The sequence below is a fragment of the Terrapene carolina genome, unplaced genomic scaffold (genome assembly GCF_002925995.2).
Source record: "Terrapene carolina triunguis isolate 2854851 unplaced genomic scaffold, T_m_triunguis-2.0 Scaffold33651, whole genome shotgun sequence".
NCBI lineage: Eukaryota > Metazoa > Chordata > Testudines > Emydidae > Terrapene > Terrapene triunguis.
The window spans coordinates 6835-13588 of NW_020698002.1; the positions used below are offsets into that span (position 1 = coordinate 6835).

Consider the following 6754-nt stretch of genomic DNA (forward strand, 5'->3'; position numbering starts at 1 on the left):
GGAGACCAGGTTCATACAAAGAGCCCCATTGTCTCACTGGGCCAGGCTGGGATTGAGCTCCCCATTCTGAAGGGGAGTCACCACAACCTCAACCCACTGCTCTCCTTGGGGGGGGGTCCCTTACCTGGAACCCTGCACCCTTCTCAGCTCTCCTCCACATTGGACACCCCGTGGGGCCGGAGGGTAAATCTAAAGCTCTGACCTCACTGGGTGGGTCAGTAATCGCACCGCCTTGAGTTAACGGCTTTGGGGCCAGTATCACCCAGAACGCCACTGACACGTCCCCTGCTGATGTTTCATCATCTCCATCAACCCACAGTGACAAGCCAGGGCTGCTCCTAAGCTGCACCTCCAAACAGTTTTTTTAACAGAAAATCGGGTTTTCTAGATAATGAAAATGTTCCTAGAAAGCGTCTCCTCGCCTCAAACATTTTGGCATTTTTCTCGGAAAACTGATTATTTCCTCCAGTTTTCAGAACTTTTCTGCTGAAAATTTGAAAGCTTTTGGTCACCGTTTTTTTTTAACTTTTGGTCACACTAGAAACTAGAAGGAGTGCCAGGTATGCAGTGGAAACGTGCCATCCCCCATCTATTTAGCCCCATTGCCTTGGCTATCCCTGACCTATTACTGCTTTCATTTCTCCAAATGTTGCCCATGTTGCCAAGATCTATGGCAACATTACATGCACACCTGGCCAGCAAATTTGAACTAAACACTGATCCCCTAAAGAAGTAATGGGAGGAGGGATTAGGCCAATTATTTTCTGCTAACCAAATGGAAACAATTTTAGCCAGTGCTCCGAACTGCTCCTTGGAGCTATATTTAAGATTAATATGAGAATATGAATCAGAGCCCGAGTCAGCTTGTTGTGGTGGGATTCTGGATCACGCCGTGACAGAGCCATCCACCACTGTTAGGGCCCTAAGCTGGGACCCAGTGGAGAAGGATGGACCCAGGTCTCCCTGCTGCCAACCCCACCCCTGGGGTGGCAGCCTCCCCACCTTAGGCTGAACAGCCTGTTTGTTGCTCCCCTCTGCCTGAGAGTCAGACCTACCTAGACAGCTTTGCTGCTCTGCCCTGCCTGAGAAACAGAGCTACCCAGACTACTTGGCAACTTTGCACTACCCTGCTAAAGGGGCCTCAGGTCTGGACACTTGATTTGCTAATTCTCCGATACTGGATGGTGCCCAGTGATGTAGTGATGCGGAGTGAGCCTTCCACTGAGCCAGAAGGGGAGGGACGATCGCTAACCCCCTACGCAGTTACAGCGATACCCAAGAAAAGTTGTTAGAGATATGAGATGCTTTCCTGGAAGTATCTGAATGATCCTATCAAATGCATGGGCCCACCTCACCTCCTCTTTTCTACCCACTTCCCTCCCCTCCCCGCCTCTAGCCCCCATTCTGTGAATTTTGCTTCTAGTCTTTGTCTTACTTTAATAATTTTTCTTTAGTTGGATTTTTATAAGCAAATTTGTTTGTAAATTGTGCAATACAATAAGGGATTCATATTATCACCATTCATCTTATAGATAACTAAATGTTTCAAACATAGCTAAGGTGAGGTAGCAAATACTTAATATCTTATGAGAAGTTTATATATTATCAGAAGTTTATGTATATTTTGTTTGTTTTCTTACTCTCTATATATATCTTTTTAAAACAATAATAAAAAATTAATAGAAAAACAAATTGCCTTTGGGGTTTTCAAAGAAAAGTAGAAATTTCCAGTGGAAAAATAAAACCCTTTTCAGACCAGCTCTGAAGAAGTCTCAATCCAGGTGGGTCGCTGGCTGTGAAACCAAATCTAGACAATCGGTGTAAAGACATCAGAGTGGAGGGGACAGGAGCAGGGAAGAGCTAGTGAAGTTGAAGGACAACGTAGGCACAAGAACAAATGGGGATGAACTGGGCAGGGATAGATGGAGGTGGAAATGAGAAAGTCTCTAACCATCAGAGGAATGTAGAAGCTAGGAATTGCCAGACTAGACCGTTTCCTTTGACCCTGTGCAACCCTCCGTCCGGAGGCCTCGTCAGGGTTGACCCACTGCTGGTTCTGTGGGGTTAGCTGGCCCCTGGGAAGTTTCTGACACTAGAGGCCAGGTTTAAACCAATACCAGGGCATCCTCAGGCAGAGCTGAACCAGTTGAACTACAGATGTGGTTTAAAATTAGGTTAGTTAAACCAATACAAGTTTATCTGTAGCTCACACCTGGACTTTTTCAAAGACGACTCATGGATGTTAGTTTGGCATCCATATCAGTGAGGCTGTTCTGACAGTAGGTTGCTGTTATTTGTACATGGTGCCTTCAACTCAGATCAGGGCCTGTTGTGCCGGGTGCTGCACAGACCCTTCCCTAAAGAGATTCAGTTTAAAATGGCAGCACAGACAAAGGAAGAAGGCGCTAGAGCCCAGGAGTCTGGGCTCCCAGCCCCAACTTCAGATCCCCCTGTGTTGCTCTTCTGATCTTAGTCTCTCTCTGTATCTCTCAGGGGCTTTATCTCAGTACCAGCTCTGCTGCCCCTCCCTCACCCCCACCCCCAAACCCTTCCCTAGCTGGGTCCTGGGAGGTAGCGGTTGCCCTGGCAGAAACATCTGACTCTTGAGAGGAGCAAGGATTTGTGAAGAGCCCAGAGAGCTCCCTGCCCTGATCCCCCCCTACTCACAAACCCCAGCTCCGGGGGGCAGGAGAAAGGCCGCAGGCAGCAGGATCACCATCGTCACTGTCTGGAAGTTGGGATTCAGGGTCACCGGCAGAGACAATCTATGCCCACCCATAGTGGGGGCGCAGAGTGAGGGCAGCCGGCTTCAGCAGTGTTACCGAGCATGCTCAGTCCAAGCCAAGCAGCAAATCTGCAGGAGGGCAAGTGACCCCACATGTCTCCACCTCCCCCCCGCTCCTGCCATGCATCGCCGCATCACCTGTGACCCACACTGGCAAGACTATTAAAAGTCTACATCTTTGCCTGTAAATTTGTCAGTTCTCCAGTCCCCACGGATGAGTCATTTCTTTTTACTCCTGCTTCTCAGGAACTTTTCAAGGCCAGCTTTGTTTTCTCCGTGTAATGTTTCATATCTGCCTGGGCCCCTGCCCAGCTGGGCTCCAGATAACGGGCAATGGAGGGGAAGGAACCTCAGGGGATTTCATCTCAGAAGACATTTCATAGACTAGAATCATAGAAATATCATCCTGGAAGGGACCTCGAGAGGTCACCTGGTCCAGCCCCTTGTTCTGAGGCAGGACCACGTCAGCCTAGACCATCCCTGACAGGTGTTTCTCCAACCTGGTCTTAAAAACCTCCAGTGATGGGTATTCCACAACCTCCTTTGGGATCCTATTCCAGAGATTAACTCCATTTACGGTTAGAAAGTTTTTCCTAATAACTAACGTCAATCACCCTTGCTACAGATTAACTTCTTGTGCTACCCTCAGCAGACATGGAGAACCATTGATCCCCATCCTCTTTAGAACAGCCCTTTACATATTGGAAGACTGTTCTCAGGTCCCCCCTCAACATCCTCTTCTCTAATCTAAACATACCCAGGTTTTTTTCCACCTTTCCTCCTACGTCAGGTTTTTTAACCTTTGATCATTTTTGTTGCTCACCTCTGGACTCTCTCCCATTTCTTTATATCTCTCCTAAAGTGTGGTGTCCAGAACAGGACACAGTATTACCAGTGCCAAGTAGAGTGGAACAATGACCTCCCAGATGACACTAAACTGGGGGAGAGGTAGATAGGCTGGAGGGTAGGGATAGGGTCCAGAGTGACCTAGACAAATTGGAGGATTGGGCCAAAAGAAATCTGATAAGGTTCAACAAGGACAAGTGCTGAGTCCTGCACTTAGGACGGAAGAATCCCAGGCACCGTTACAGGCTGGGGACCAACTGGCTAAGCAGCAGTTCTGGAGCTCTCTGCATTTCCCAACTCCCTCTTCCCCCCACCCATTGTGTCCATCTCTGCCATATTCTTCCCATGGTAGGAGGCACCTGCCCCCCGCAGCACTTCCCCCAGCCTCCCCACCCCCTGCCCTGCCCACCTCCTACCCTACTTCCCCAATACTCACCCTAGGTCATCCTCAGGGCGGTATCCCCCAGGCTGCTATGTTTCACCACACACACATACTCTGTGGGGCTGACCCCCTCCTCCCCAGCTCGATGGACACCTGGATATGGAAGATGGGGGCCCCATTTGGCCGGATCCTGCCAGTCAACTGCTCCCCCTGGGCCTCCTGGCACCCCCACTCCCAGGTCACCTCGATGTCACGGGGATAGAACCCCGTCACATGGCAGATGAGGCTGTGCGGCCGGTCCTGGATCCCTGGGATAAGGGCCACGCACTGTGGGCTGGGCTGGGGGAGGGCGAGAAAGGGTTATTAATCACAGGGAATGGGATAGCAGGGAGTTGTGTCGGGTTGGGATTGAGGGGCACCAGCAGAGCTGTCACCTGTCTTCTGAGCAGTGAACGGTGCGGTGATCCCATTGAAGATTCTGCATTGCTGCAGTGTGCGGACGTTCATCACACCCTTTGCGGTTCCAGCTTTCCGCCACTCGCGAGGCTGCTGGGTGCACCGAGAACCAGCAGTTCTGGTCAGCCTCGTACCGCAGCACGTCCTCCCCATTGAGGGAATATCTGGTGATGGCTCGGATGGCACCAGTGGCATTGTCCAGCTCACAGGTCTTCAGGACCTGCACGTAGTAGGGCTCTGGGGGCAGAGTGGCTGCGTGAACAATTGAGTAGCTGAGCACAGAGCTGCCAGGAGGAGGCAGAGGTGGAGCGAAGTTCTCCCATATATAGAACCCAGGAGTCCTGACTCCCAGTCCCCGCTCCTCCTGCAGCCCCACGGACCCCACTCCTCTCCCAGAGCTGGGGCTAGAACTTAGGAGTCCTGCCTCCCAGCCCCTCTGCTCTAACTACTAGACCCCACTCCCTGAGCTGAGCTGAGATAGAACCCAGGAGTCCTGCCTTCCAGCCACCCTCCCGCACTGTAATCACTTCAGGGAAGTCACTCCCCTCCCGCAGCTGCCTTCTGCCTCCTTTGAGCTGCCTGACCATCCCCTTCTGAGCCAAGCTAAGTGCTGGGAGCCAGGGACTCACCTGCCTGTGGGGAGCTGGCATTCACCTCCCACACCAGGGCCTGGTACTCGGGCTCCACCCAGGGGTCCCAGGCCAGGTGCCAAGCTCTGATCTCACTCCAGAACTGCTGGCTCTCCTGGTCACCCGGCCGTACCCATTGCGGGGAGCCAGCCTGCTGGTGTTGCTGTCATAGGCCGAGAGCACCAGGTCGTTCACCTTCATCACATTCAACTGCTTGGGCAGACCAGGAACCACCCAGGGGGAGATGAGCTGGGAGCAGGAGAGGTGGTGAACCCCTGCAGGAAGGAGAGAGACTGCAATGGGACTGGGACCCAGATATGTGAGACAGCGACCCGAGTGGGCCCTGCAGCACCCAGCCCTGGGGGAGAGAGAATGGGATGGAGAATGGGACCCAAGCTTCCAGGAGAACAGGGGTCACTTTACCAGCCAAGGCAAAGGAGCAGAGAGACAAGAGCCAGAAGACACCAAGACAGGTTTGGCCCAAGGAGCCATCGCCCTGGAGGGGACAGTACAGCAGCTCTACAGGGTGGTGTCTGGGACCAGGACCCAGAGACCTGGAGATGGCAGGGCCGCCCCTCCCTGTGCTGAGCTCTCTGCTGCTCTGACAGGAAACACCAGAGGCGAAACCCAGATCCACAAGCTCAGCAAAGTTCAGTAAAGACAAATCCACGGCCCCTTTCCAGCCTTCCTCACTGAGTCACAGGAAGCCTAGCTCCCCACCAGCACAATAGAGACTGAATAACTCCTGTTGCTTGTTCCCAGTTGTCTCTGTTATAACGTGTGTTTACTTTATGAGGAAGATTTCTGTGAGCACAGCAGAAGAGTCCTCAGCCACTCCAATCCATAGCTGTGACATTTGGTAGGGAATATGCAGAGACACAGGACTTTGTGGGTGGCTTTTGCGGGTGGACTGAGGGGCAGAGATATGGGGAGAGGGGTTGTGTCTGGGAATGGGGGTGGACAGGGGTTGGCATTGGTTGTTTTTAAAAACTGTATTTTACTAGCCGGAAGGGAGAAGTTATGTCCTGATCTCAAGGCATAATGTGGTGCTTCCAAGGACACGCAGCGTGGAGGTTTCGCACTGACAGCGCGGGCACCCTGACCACTGTAGGAAAAAACTGTGAATTTAGTTTCAAATGAACAGAACCAAGGGCTGATGCAACAGACAGCTTTTTGTGATCGTGTCCAATAATTATTGTAGTTGTTCTCTGCATGGAGGACAGCACAGTTCTAGGGTCACAGGTTGGATCCCATGATGGGCCAAGTTGTCACAGTGGCCATGGTGTCTTCATAAACGTTGGTGGTAAAACACATTGGCTGTCATAGACTACAAACACCAATGATTTTTTACAGTGTTGTAAATGGCTCATGAAAGCAAAAGTGGTTCCAAAAGAACATATTTTCTCTCTCTCTGTCTCTCTTTTTTTTGCTTCTTTTTACAGGAAGCAGTACACCTAACTAAGAATGCCATTAGGGCTAAAGTTTTTCTCCAAGTGAGCAAGCTTATCCATAAATGCGTACAATTTTCATGTTTTGTGTAACCGCCCAGCTTTAGTAAAAGGCGGGAGGGGGGGAGTTTTTCCATCTTTGCCCTTTCTGGGCATATAGCCAAGGCAGTGATAAGAGCTGGCTTGTCCTTAAATATTTTAAACCATA

At 51.2% G+C, this 6754-nt stretch overlaps 1 pseudogene; it reads right to left on the reverse strand.

Moving 5' to 3' along the window:
* Positions 1–4068: 4068 nt before the first annotated feature.
* On the reverse strand, positions 4069–5590 carry LOC112108485 (annotated as a pseudogene).
* Between the last annotated feature and the right edge of the window lie 1164 nt (positions 5591–6754).